The following is a 13,049-nucleotide window of genomic DNA, read 5'->3' on the forward strand; positions in this document are numbered from 1 at the left end:
ATGGCTCCTAAGAAGTTTCCTGTGCCCACAAAGCCCCGCAGATAATCAGAGACGATAATGAATTCCACGGAAAGAGAACGTTGGCTTGGGGTCAGTCAGACCCCACTTACGTCCTCTCTCTCCCATTCCAAGCTGCATGACCTTCAGCAAGTTATTTCTTCTCCCCTGAGCTTTGATTTACACGCTTCCTAAGTGGTATTGTGAGGCTCAGACAAAATAGCTTTGAACTTATTTTGTGCTCAGTCAGTTGTTTTTACTGCAATCACACTCATCACAATTCAGTAGGAAAAGAGATTCTTTCAGAAACAGCTTCAGGCAAAAGCTGGTGGGCAGAAGTGAGCAAAATTGGATAGAAACCTAGGTTCATTCCTGTTCTTCTATTGGCCTCAGGAGGTAAGAGCAAGGAGCCAAGGTGGGCAGGGCCAGAGCCTCTGATTTCACAGCTGGCCCTGGGCCAGCTCCAGGGGAGCATGTTGACAGAGTAAAACCTGGTCAAGGAGACAGGCCAGAGGACACTGTTCCTCTCCTGGCGCCTGCCAGGAATATGTCCCAGAATCCGGGCAGGAGCCTGTTGCCAAGGATATGAATCCTAGAAGCAAAACAAAGAGGCAGCCTGGGGATGGGTTGCTGTGGAGTGGAGATATCACCTCCTTTAACCTCATCCAGGACCAGTCCAGAGGAGGAGGTTACTGAGAACTAGAGGTTACTAGGAAAGCACCTCTCTTGCTGCCCTGAGGCCTCTCAAGAAGCTAGTAGACCATTAAGCTCTCACTGATGTTATAAAATACCCATGTGACCAGCCAGGGTGAGGTGTGTGGGGCATTTTAGCCTGGCCCCCCACAAAAACGATTCCGAGTTCCGTCTAATGTTAATCACATGGCTCTTATTTAAGAGTCTATAATCCCAGAAAGTCAGCTTCCTACACTGTTCATTATGCCATTCCATATTCTCTTTAGAAAATAAAGCTCAGAAAATTCCTTTTAGAGTTGACAGGACAGTAGAAAAGCCATAGACTTTTTGATGAAAGAGACCTGGGTTAGAATCCCAGCCCTTTCATATAGTAGTGACACTCTGGCAAGTGACATAACTTAATTTCTTAAATGGAGATAGTGACACCTTCGGGGGGGGGGGTGTTGTAGGAATCATAGGTGCTATTTATCAGATTTTTACAATGTGCTAGGCACTCTGCTGGAGCCTTATAAGCATCTCACTGAGTTCTCACAGCAAACTTATGAGTCAGGGATGATCATCCTCCCCAGGTCCTGGCCTGAAACATTAGGTAAATTGCCTGCTGTCTCCCAGCTAGTGGGTGGCAAAGGAGATATGCATGAAAGCTTCTATCAGTTATGGAGTGGGGGCTGAACAAATGTCAGTTGCCTTGTCTTACTTCTCTGAAAGACCTGAAATATTGTCTTTTTAATAAGAGAAAGACTGAGTTCTAGCCTTTCATGCTTTTCTCACTTTGGCTAATGAGAAATTCAAGTTAATGTTCAAAAATAATAACTTGTTTCATGAGTATTTTATTTCCCCACCTTGTTCATGGTTTTGAATTTCCTATTTTAGAAGCTCTGTTACAGACGTGATCTTTTGGAAGCAGACAGGTCACAAAACTAGGGCCCCTAGGTGGGTGACTACCTGTAGGATGGCCACAGTCTTGGTTATAAAATAGGGTGTTATTTTTTAAAATCAAACATACATAATGTCTGAATTAAAATAAGCTACTCCTTTATTTTTTAGGATTTTAAAATTGACTTTTTGAGAGAGAGAAGAAGAGAGAGGAAAGAGAAACATTGATGTGAGAATAGAACATCAATTGGCTGCCTCTTGTACACCCCCTACCAGCGAGCAAGTGAGTCCACAACCCTGACCGGGAATAGAACCAGCAACCTTTTGGTGCACAGATGATGTGCACCCAACTGAGCCATACCTGACAGGGCAAATAAGCAAGTCCTTTAAAAGGGCAACCTCCAGGGCACAAGTCAATGATAATATCTAGGGCATAACATTTTCACTCTGAAAATGGTAGCAAATTCATATTGGGAATCAGGGTTTAAAAAAAAGAAAAGATAAAAGTCATTCAGAACTAAACCTGTTGACCAAGAGGAGTGATTAAATTGGGAAGTCTGGGCTTTGGTCCAAAATCAGGTGTTTATTTAAAATATAAGATTGATTAACTTTATCATGGGGCTTTGAATTGGCTATAAAAACTTTGTCAAATCCTAATCAGCGGACACATCAGAGGAAGCGCTGAAAGGAAGGTAGTAACTTTTGAAGGAGGGGACTGCCCTCTTGGAAGGTAAGAAAGTCACAGTGAGGAAGGCCAAGAGGGATCCCATGATAGCCATTGGAATGTGGGCTACTGTGGCCAGAGAGTATTTGAATGAGGCTTCTTAGAAGCAAAAGAGCATGGAGAGGATGATGTTAAACATCATAGAACTCTTGGTTCCTTGCTCAGTACAGATGAGATTGCTATGGGGAAAAACCACCAGGAACTCATGTTTAAAGGGCCAAGCTTAGATGAGTCATGAAAAAGAAAGAAAAGCTCAATATCATAGCAGCAAATGCAAATAACAGGAGGAATTAAAGATTCCTCCTCTCAGGCTAGCACTTGAGAGTGGTTAGTGCATGAGCTAAGTGTCATAGCATCTTCATGTATCATGATTCTGGGACACTCAGTTTGTCACGCCCAGATCTAGTTGAGCAATAATTTTCACAGTTAAAAGATCTCTTCCCTGCTTGTTTCAGTGGATCCTCCTAGCATCCTCATGGAGTTAAGTGGGTAGTTTATGTTACAAAATCCATTTGATTGTAAGGACAAAACTCAGGTAAGTTCATTAAACAAATTGCTCAGTCATTCACCTTATTAGTGAGGAAATCATCACTAGATTTGCTGTCCTCAACTTCTGAATTTAACTATTTTTCTATTCTCTTTATCACCAAAGTGACAGACATGCTACTACTCTTTATAAAGATATGATCACAGGGCCTTGGCAGTTTTTGCTAACATCTTAGAAATAATATTATTGAAAAATTCGGAAGCCTCTACTAATCACTTGTGTTTGAAAAACCTAAGAAGACAGGCACATGTCGTTACTGGTCACCATCTTCCTCTTGAATGAAGCAAAGGGGCACAAATGGTGTTCCTGGTGATTTGAAGTGGTGCCTCCTTTTGACAAATACAATCTTCAGTGAATAACTATTCCTCCTAAAACATCTGTGAGTCATATTTGTCAGCCCAATGTTGCTAATTATCTGCAAGACAGATGCGAGCTGCGGGTCACTTTCAAGTTCTCCTGACTCACCTCACTGCTCACCTCTTAGCAGTTTAAACGGGAGCCCAGCAATAGATGAGCTCTGGCAGCCATGAAACCCAAACCAAATCATTTGCTCCTAAATCTGAGTTTGATCCAAACCCCTAAAGAATGCAAGGACAGGCTAAAGTGTATGCTCCTCAAGGATGGAAAATCTCATTGATTTCTTTGTCTTCAGCATTATCGTGCTACCTATGATACAAGTGGTATTCATGAAGAAGCTGAAGTGGATAAAGGAAAGAAAGGGGAAAACACGGAAAGGAAGGAGGAAGGGAAAGAGGGAGAAGGAGGGAAAGAAAGGAGAGGTATGGGGAAGCGTGGGACTTGGCAGGGAGGAAGGGGAAGGAAAGGGAAAGGGGAGGAAAAGGGGAAAAAAGAGGAAGGAGGGAGAAAGAGAAGGGAGTTGGACGGAATCAGGAGGGAAACGTGTCCTTCCCTCACTGGCCTGACCAAGTCCAGCTAAGTCAGGTCCTCAGTCCCTGTTCCTGGACTTCCTGGCAAGGCAGAAACGTTAGATCTCTCAGCAATAATGCCAGCTTCAGCCTGCTCTCTCATTTTTAGCCCTCAATGGGTTTAATGAAGAACAGTTTTAAAAATACATGGTTTGTGTTCATAAAAGCTGCCAAGAAACAGAGAAAAATGAAGATAGGGAGTTGATTCTACCCAGAAGCATTTTCACCAGTAACTTTTGGCTTGCTTTCTCTCTGTGATCTATGCCCACCTCAGGAGATTTCATCTGGATAAAATAGAGATACACACACCCACACACAAATACACACACACACACACACTCCACACACAGACCTGTGGAATCTGATTATTAGTTGAACTCTGCCATCCATTTACTAAGGAGATAGTGGAGGTCATAAGACACAAGCACATCTTCTCTGTTACTTCTGCCAGTCTAGCCCACAACTATGCTGACATGGCCATCTGTAGCCAGCTCGTTCTCAGTAGGGATTTTCCATGTTATGGCTTATGTAGGTTTGGCCTCATACAGCCATTCTGCAAGGGTTTCTTGATTGTCTCCCAGGTGTCAGGCACTGTGCATCATTTTCCATCCCTTCCTGACCAACAGTACCATGGGAGAAAGCAGAAGTTTGTGTCTGATGTCTCCCAATAGCCTTGTGCTCATTTAGAACTTCCTGGACTTCTTCCCAGGCACCTGTGGAGGGCAGCAGAACCCTGAACCCACCGAGAGCAGAACCTGCAAAAGCTCCTAATTTACTAGCACATAAAGCTGAGACTCCTTTGCCTGGCTTGAAAGACCGGCATCATTCAGCTTCACTAGGGTGGCCTCTCCCTGGTTGTACTAGTATGCCAAGCTCCCCAGCCTTCTGGACCTTCTTTCACATCACATCACTGCTAGCTCCTATGGTGCCTTCATACAAATTAGAAACCAGAGACTGTCCTTCCATTTGACAGAGATTGTTCAGAATCCTATATAATAAAAGGATAATATGCAAATTGACCAAACAGCAGAACGACTGGTTGCTATGATGTGTACTGACCACCAGGGAGCAGACGCTCAATGCAGGAGCTGTCCCCTGGTGGTTAGTGTGCTGGTGAGCGCAGTGGAGGTGGGGGGAGCCTCTCCTGCCTCCGTGGGAGTGCTAAGGATGTCTGACAGCAGCTTAAGCACTCCCCGTGGGGAGTGGGCCTAAGCCATCAGTAGGATATCCTTCGAGGGCTCCCGGACTGCTAAAGGGTGCAGGCTGGGCTGAGGACCCCTCCTTGCACCTGAATGTCATGCATGGGGCCTCTAGTATACTATATTATACTAATATATTGAATTTATTAGAATATACTAATTTTGTTGGAACACATAGTAAGCCCTTCACAATTATTTATCTAACAGCTTACTTATACATTCTACAATTATTATTTGAGCACATACTATGTGGTACGTTCTCCTCTAAGCACTGGGGATATAGCAGTGAACAAGATGGGTGTGATCTCTGCTATCATAGAGAGACTATACATAGGTAAATAAATAATTATAGAAATGGCAAGGGCAATAAAGAAAATAAAAGAGTAATGGGCTACCAAGCGATAGTGGGAATTCTTAAGCTAGGATGGTTAGGGAAGATTACTCTGAAGAGCTCATATTTGAATGATGAGAAGTCAGCCATGCAAGGATCCTGGGATGAAAATCGCAGTTAGAAGGAAAAGAAGGACAAAGACTAAGAGGCAGGACTGTGTTTGGCATGTGCAGGTGCCAGGAAGGATGACACTGTAGGGAGAGTGGGTAGGAAATGAAGCAAAGCAGCAGGCAGGGCCTAGAGCAAGTGAGGTTTTAGAGTGATGTTAAGGAGTTTGGATTTTATTCTAGGATTTTAAACAAAATTTCAAACAAGTAAGTTATGTGATCTGACTTAACTTTGTAAGGATTCCCACATATTCTCTGTAGACAATGGATTGTAGGTGCTAGAATGGATTAGGAGAACTAGACAGCCTATCTAATGTCTCAGGACAACTTCTGATGCTAATATTCCATGACTCTGCCTCACCACAGGCCCTGCCATGCACGTGGTTGTGTGTTCCTAGTTGTAAATGGCAGGTTCCATTTTAAGTAGAAAAGGTATTAATTTGGGATTTTAGGTAATTCTTAGAATTTAGGAAGAGGCTGGAGAAACAGCCTTGAGGCCAAGTTTCCAGGCGGACTGCAAGACCAGCTCATAGGGATACTGCAGCAGCTGCTCGGCTGAGCTCTAAATGCTGGAGTCAACTTGTCTACAACCTCTGGCAGTGAGGTCCTCCCACGTGAAGACAGCCCCTGGGACATGGCTGCTCCTGCTGCTTCCACCCCACCATCAGGAGCCCAGGAGCTTGAAGTGGGGATTGGGCTCCAACAACATCTAAGTAAGAGAAGGTAGCTTCTTTCCAAGACTTCATAGAGAGTGCTGGGGCCAGATGTGGAAGGTCCAGCCAGAGACGGTCTCAGAAAGCAAGAGCACAAATACCCTGGAGCTCAAAACTGGATGCGAAGACCAAAGGAGCCAGAGGTACGAAACAAGTTGGGTTAAAGCCTTAAGTGATTGGGCTAAGAAGATGAGACCAACCTGATAGAAGGCTGAGGAAATATGCATCTCCAGGAGCAATTTTATGTTTATTTGCATAGTAATTTGATTAATGCCTATCTCTTCCATTAGAATATGAGCCCCATAAGGACAGGGACTGTGCTGTATTCATTTGCTCACCACGGAAGAGCTTCAGAATGCAGTACTACATTCTTGGTTCATTCATTCAGTGTAGAAAACAGCCTATGAATTTTCTGTAATTTCTCCAGTAGTGCTGCCGAAAGCATTGTCATTGAGGTTCCTCATTGTTAAGAAGCTACCTGAAAAGTCCTTGATCTGTGCTGGTTTCAGGAGTGTATCAACTTGCAAAAACTGGTTGATTTGCCACATGATTTGGGCCTGTGAGCTAACATATCCTGCAATGCTAGATGCTGTAGTAGGAAGGATGCTGTTGGAGCCTCTGACATAGGCCTAGAAGGAGAGTCATGGAGCCCTAGGGTTCTGGAGCAAGCCCATCCTTCAGAGAGCTAGCTGATTCTGCCAGTTTACAGGGCCCTCGTGTTTTGGGAGCTACTCATCATGATCTGGGTATTATGAGTTCCCCCTTATCATAAGGTTGAGTAAACACAGCAGTGATATATCACATAATGGAAATGGTAAACTCAGGATTGGCCTGGTGAGGTCCAAGGAGCACATAAGCATCTTGAGCAAGTAACACTTGTGCAGTTGTGCAGTTCACATCTGTGTCCTCACAGGGGTTCCCTATGACCACCTGAGCAAGGAGGAAGACGACTCAGTCTGATTTGCACATGAGTTAGCTCATTACAATGGTGTTATATGGACTGCTGCTGCATTTTACCTACACTCAAGGTGACTCTAATGGAAAGTAGCAACGGGAAATCCCACCAATGGGTAGAAGCCACAAGCAGGGAAGTTGGTTATTTACTTTGTATAGAGGGAGAAATGGCCTGAGATTGTGACCTACAATGGTAAAGGGCTTGCTTGGTTGATTAGTCTGAAAGAAACAGGATTGAAAGACTGGAGACAAGAAATTTTGGGACAGAGGCATGTGAATTGGACAAGGGAAGTGACCATAAGCATGTAGATCTTCATTGCCTCACATTAATGCCCACCAGGGAGGAGCCACTCAACACGAGGATGATAGGATGCTTGTCCCATGGATGGTAGTTACTCCAGTGCTTGCAGAGTGGGTGTTTATGATGGAGGCTGGACCTGACAGCACAGACTCCATCTTACTAAGGCTGATCCAACTACTGCCACAGCTGAGTTCCCAGACTGCCAGCAGCAGCACAAACTACACCGAATCCTCAACAGGCAGCCCTGAGGAAACCAGCCATTTAAGGCAGGTTGTTTACATAATAGCCCATTTGTGAAACTGATAATAATATTCTGGGTAGGGGTTCACACTGCCAGACCTCAGGACCTATGTCAGCACCACACCCAAGGACTTATAGGATTCCAGATTCACCAGCATGGATCTTACACAACATTCTTTCAGACCAATTTTTTAGTAAAGAAGTCAAAACAATGGACACATGATCACAGGATGCCCTGATGTTACCAGGAAATTCATCACCTGGATTCAGCAACCTACAATGATGAGATGGCCTATTCAAGGCACTGGCTCTGGAACAATTCCCCACAATATTTGGGCGCTTTCTTCCAAGACACACTGTATGTGTTGAACCACCAGTTGACATAGGTGCTGGGTTCCCAACTGCTGAAATGGACAAAGCACATGTCACAGAATATAAAATTTGACCCAGAGGCCCACTAGTGGAATCTTTGCCTCCATCCCCATAATGCTGCCAGATTAGATGCCCTGGTTATCTGGATGGGAGTGGGAAGGGGCACTTCCACTAAAAGAGGTTTAAAAATCCCAAGTTATGACTCTCATCTGCTCTCTTTAGGTTCCTCATTCTTCTGGAACAACAGACAAAGAAAGGAGTATTGGTAAGCATGATCGCTTCAAAGGCTGAGGTCTGCTGCACGAAAGTGACAGGACATTCAAGATTTTTTTATGGTGAATCCATGTGCAATGGTCCACGTCCATTTTTGAGAGCTTGTTTGGAGGTTCTAGCAGGGAAGTGCAGCTACTCATATTCCCTTGACCGAAGGCCAGTCCTCTCCTCTGGGGGGAAGGTCATCCTCTTTGAAGGAGTATGCACAAGGATTGGTGATGGTGGATGAAGACACCTGCCTAGCCAGCCAGACCAGCTGAATCAACCCTGGAGGTCAGTGGGGTGACAGATGTCGCAGCCAGATACCCCTCACATCCAGTCCATGCCCATTTTTAATGGTAAATGGATAAATTATAGGACCCAAAACCCAAAAATGGTAAGTCAATTTAAGGACTAGTCATTCTGGGAAAAGGCCCAAGTTGCCCAACCTGGCAATGAAACACCACCAGAGGAACTAGGGCTAATGGGGACGACCGGCATTGGAGGAAACACTAATACAACATTGGAACCTGCTGCAGTGGCACTGCCACGTCTTATTCCACTAACCCACCTATATTAAGATTCTTTAGAGAATGTGGGTAGTCACCAATGGATTGGGCTTAATAAGAGCCATAAGAGATGTGAATGGTGGTTGGCGTAAAGAGTTGAGTTTTATCAGGTGCCTTTGGTTCACTATGTTAACCTGCTCTTGGCCTTACCTTTGATTCTAGATGCAGGTCTGATAATCAGTTCCATGCAGGGTTTGACCCAATGCCTCCCCTCAAATACACACTATGTGCTACATTAAAGGATGCTTGAGGAAACACTATGGGATTTATTTATGCTCAGTACAGAAATAGAGACAAGAGGCAACCCTCAACTATTGGGGAGCAGTAGCTACTAGAGAAATTACTTCCCTTTTGTTCTCCAAGTAAACTATTTTGAAACACACTGTATATACTCCAGCAGAATTGAGCATCATGTAATAACTAACTTTCCCTGTTCACTCTCCCCAGCCGTTCACTCCTATTCCCAAGGATTGAACAAAATAAGCCAAAAATAAACAGCAGCTCTTGTTTCAGGCACTAATTTTCAGGACAAGCTCAGGCTAATCTACTCCCACCTCCACATTCTGGACTGGAATTGCCTCTCCTTTACAGTTTTACCTCTACCAGTCTCACAGTTCTTACTTTCTTAGTTCCAATGCAATACTCTACAGCTTCCCGGAACCTTCTGCCTTCACATCACGCTGCTCTCTCACTTTGTTTCCTATGCAACACAGACCCATAGTTCATCACTTTAATAATTTATTTATCATCTTCTTTGAAACCCAACCCCTAGATCATTCCTTCACTCATCTTCACATTGAAAATTCTCAAAGGACGATATTTATTTTTGCTGCCTCACATCTATTTACCTTTCTCCAAATGACAGTTCCCCAACTTTCCTCTGGGGAGCCACGTCTTCCACCACTTGGTCCCTGATGCCACAGTTAGAACATGTGACTGGGGTTCAAGCCAATCAATGTATTTTATTCCCTCTGGCCCAGTGATAAGTTCAGGAATAGACACCTGAGGTCAGCCCAATCAGAGTGGACTCCAGGGCTTTTGTTGAGTGACCAGGAAGAGTCTGAAGTTTCTGCTGGAGTTGCTATTGTATATTTCAGAATGGAGCCAACCCAGAAGAAGCAGGGTTGCAATACATCAGATCCTAGTGACATCATTTGAGCCCTTGTACCAAATTGTATTGCAAATACCCTAACACTTATATCTTTTAGTTCTTTAGATAATGCATCTCCTGTTTAAGCCAGACTGGTTTGGGTTTTCTGTCACTTGCAACTAGAATCCTAATTAATTCTTTTGGACACTCTTACCATTTCTTTTTTTCTGCTTCCAGCACAGTTAATGAAAATCTTGCTCTGAATTCACAGTCTCCAGTGCTTTTCTCAATACCACCTCGCATTCTGCAATAATGGTTGTTTCCAACTTTCACTACTCCTGAAGCATCCTATCATTCTCTCCTCTTTATATTCAGCAAATGACTTGCCTGCTAACTCTTTAACCAAGTCAAAGTCATCTTTCTTTTCCCAATCCTTCCACTTCTAAGGGTTACCAGAGACTAGTAACAATTGTACTGTTACTCTGTAAATGTTATTTAAAGTAGATTTGCTTTCTCTCTTTTATCTTTAAGCTCTATGTATTTTATTTTAGTACCGAAGATAACACCTGGTATGTTGTTACTGCTCAGTAAATATTTGTTAAGTGAATGAATGATTCTTTATATAGATAGAATTTAGATAGATATAGATTTATGTGGCAATATCAAATATTTATTTATTTATACGTATGCACACACATATATGCATGTTTTTCATTAAATTTTATCAAACACTTTCACATAAAGATAAGCAAGAAAGTACATAGGAAAGCATTTATCTTTTTTCCCCCTCCCCACTGTACAAAGTGGAATACTAACCACAGAGAGTGTTTTTAATAGACAGCCTCTCTCTCTGTCTTATGCCCTCTCCTGATGCCTCCTAATCTCTGACTGAGAGTCCATGCTAGAGGCTACCCACATTTCAGAAGAAAGTTAAATGCCACAGTAAATAATCAACAATCAAAGAACCACTAATTCTCCTAACTTTGGAAAGCACCAAGAAACATAATAGCTGCTTAGAGCTGAACAGAATCCCAGGATTCATCTACCCCAGCTACACTGACAGGTGAGTAAACCAATACTTGGGGAAGCTAGGTGACATTCTCAAGGTCACCTAGCATAGCTGGCACTGGAGTTCAAGGTCCACTCTATGGATTCTCCAATGATATTAGTACTTCCTGCATAATGAGTTAACATCCAGTATGGTTATGGCACAGACATTTTGCTAACCCCTCTCCTTATACATCTGCCCACTCAGGCCCCTTGTCAGCCAGGACATGGAGACCTCAGAAAGATGATGTTTGCTGAGATCCTGTCTATAAAAGCTTTCATTGTGCTTAATCATTTTTGGCACAGCTTTTATAGTTATTAGGCTATTAAAGGTTGAAACCAGGATAACAATTAGAAGGACCAGTGATAAAAAACTTAGTTGATGAATGAAGTTCATTTCTCCTGCCCCATCACCCTGTTTTCATACCACCACTGACACTTGGTGGCAAATCAAAAGGAAAAGTTTGCTTCAGACAATGGCCCAATTTGTGTATTAAGGTCATAGTTTGAATAACTATTTAACTAGGAAGCTGAACTGCCTCAGCCTATACTTAATAAAAACCAGAGATGCATTGGGAATCAAAATGATTATCTGTTCATGATGTAATGAAAAATGTTCTTTGAAACTAAAAACAAGGTTTTAAATAACTGATTGATTTGAAAAACAAATACCTCTGAACAAAACCAGACCATCTGGGGGACAGGATTCAGCCAAGAAGAAGCACCCATTCATCAATCCTGCCCCCAACATTTAGACATGCAGCTCAGGGGACACAGGCTCTCCTTTTCTCCGTTGTACCATCTGCGTCCCCCATGCCTACCTGTGGCTACAGAGAGACTGCAGCATCAAAACAATTTCTTAGAATATGCGCGTGCCCAATCTTCAAGATAGTCAAGGCCCTTGAAATTCTTTCCACGTAGCTCTGGGAAGGCACAAGCTGGTGCTTTGGCTGCTGCATGCCTGCCCCTGCCCTTCCTCACTTTTCCCTCTGCTCTGAACACAGTAATGATGATTTCTGTTGCTGCCAATGACAAAGGAGCAGCTGCGCTGACGGCTCTGCCAGCCCTGTCAGGGCTTCTGCCATGGCCGCCAACTGTGCAAGGCTGGTTTTTGTGCCAAAGGCCCTTGTGCTCCATCTTGACCGTGGAAGATGCTGTCACTGATGCCAGCAGAGGTAACTGAATCTCATGCATGTTCCCCTGCATCTGCTCACCATCCCCTCCTCACAACACACTCACACCACTTCAGGGACACTGATGTCAGCCACAAGGATGCTGCCTCCTGTTTCCGCTGGCACTGCCCTGCTGACCCCTTAGGCCCTCAGTAGTCCACGGAGATTTTAGCAAACCAATTGTCTTCACTTTTATTGATTGCAGCTCCCTAAACCTAGGACCCAGCTATAAATACACATGTGGGTCATTGGACAGCTGAACGATAAACACTGGAATTTAGAGCCACTCTTCCCCTCCGCACTTACCCAGCATGTCCCTTAGCTGAACCCTTGCTGCTCAGTCCTCCTTTTCCTTAGAGTGAGTTCTGCCTCTCATGTAAACAGATCTTTGGAAGGCCTGTCCTTCCAATCCTCCCAGCATTTCCAAATGAAATACAAGAAGTCCACCGGAGAGTGCAGGAGAAAACCTAGATGTGAACGAGTGACCGGAAATCAGAACATCAGTCAGGAAAGGTAAAGCCCTGACCACACCTTCCATCTGCAATGGCCTAACACAGGGCTTCTCAACCAATGAGCTGCTGCAGAAGAAAATAAGCTGGAAGAGTCACTAATGAGAGCCCGGTTTATTCTTCCAGCAATTTGTTTCTGCTGAAGAAGAGCTTTATCCCTAATTACAGCTCTTTGTGACTACCAGTGACTGACAATGTACTATTGCACAATTTCTTAGAATTCACTCTCTCATGATTGTAAACAGTCAATATTTCCACAGAATCAAAGTTCTCTGTTGCTTCGGGGCTTCCTAACACACCGCAAGCCCAACTATACAAATCTGCCTCCTTATGCCCATTCTGTCAGGTAGATATTTGCAGGAGGACAATT

The 13,049-nt window shown here is 43.8% G+C and overlaps 1 pseudogene; it reads right to left on the reverse strand.

The window, feature by feature from the left end:
- Positions 1 to 12,192, reverse strand: part of LOC132241724 (small ribosomal subunit protein eS17-like) — a 52,429-nt pseudogene extending 40,237 nt beyond the window's left edge.
- Positions 12,193 to 13,049: the final 857 nt, after the last annotated feature.

The sequence above is a fragment of the Myotis daubentonii genome, chromosome 9 (genome assembly GCF_963259705.1).
Source record: "Myotis daubentonii chromosome 9, mMyoDau2.1, whole genome shotgun sequence".
Lineage (NCBI taxonomy): Eukaryota > Metazoa > Chordata > Mammalia > Chiroptera > Vespertilionidae > Myotis > Myotis daubentonii.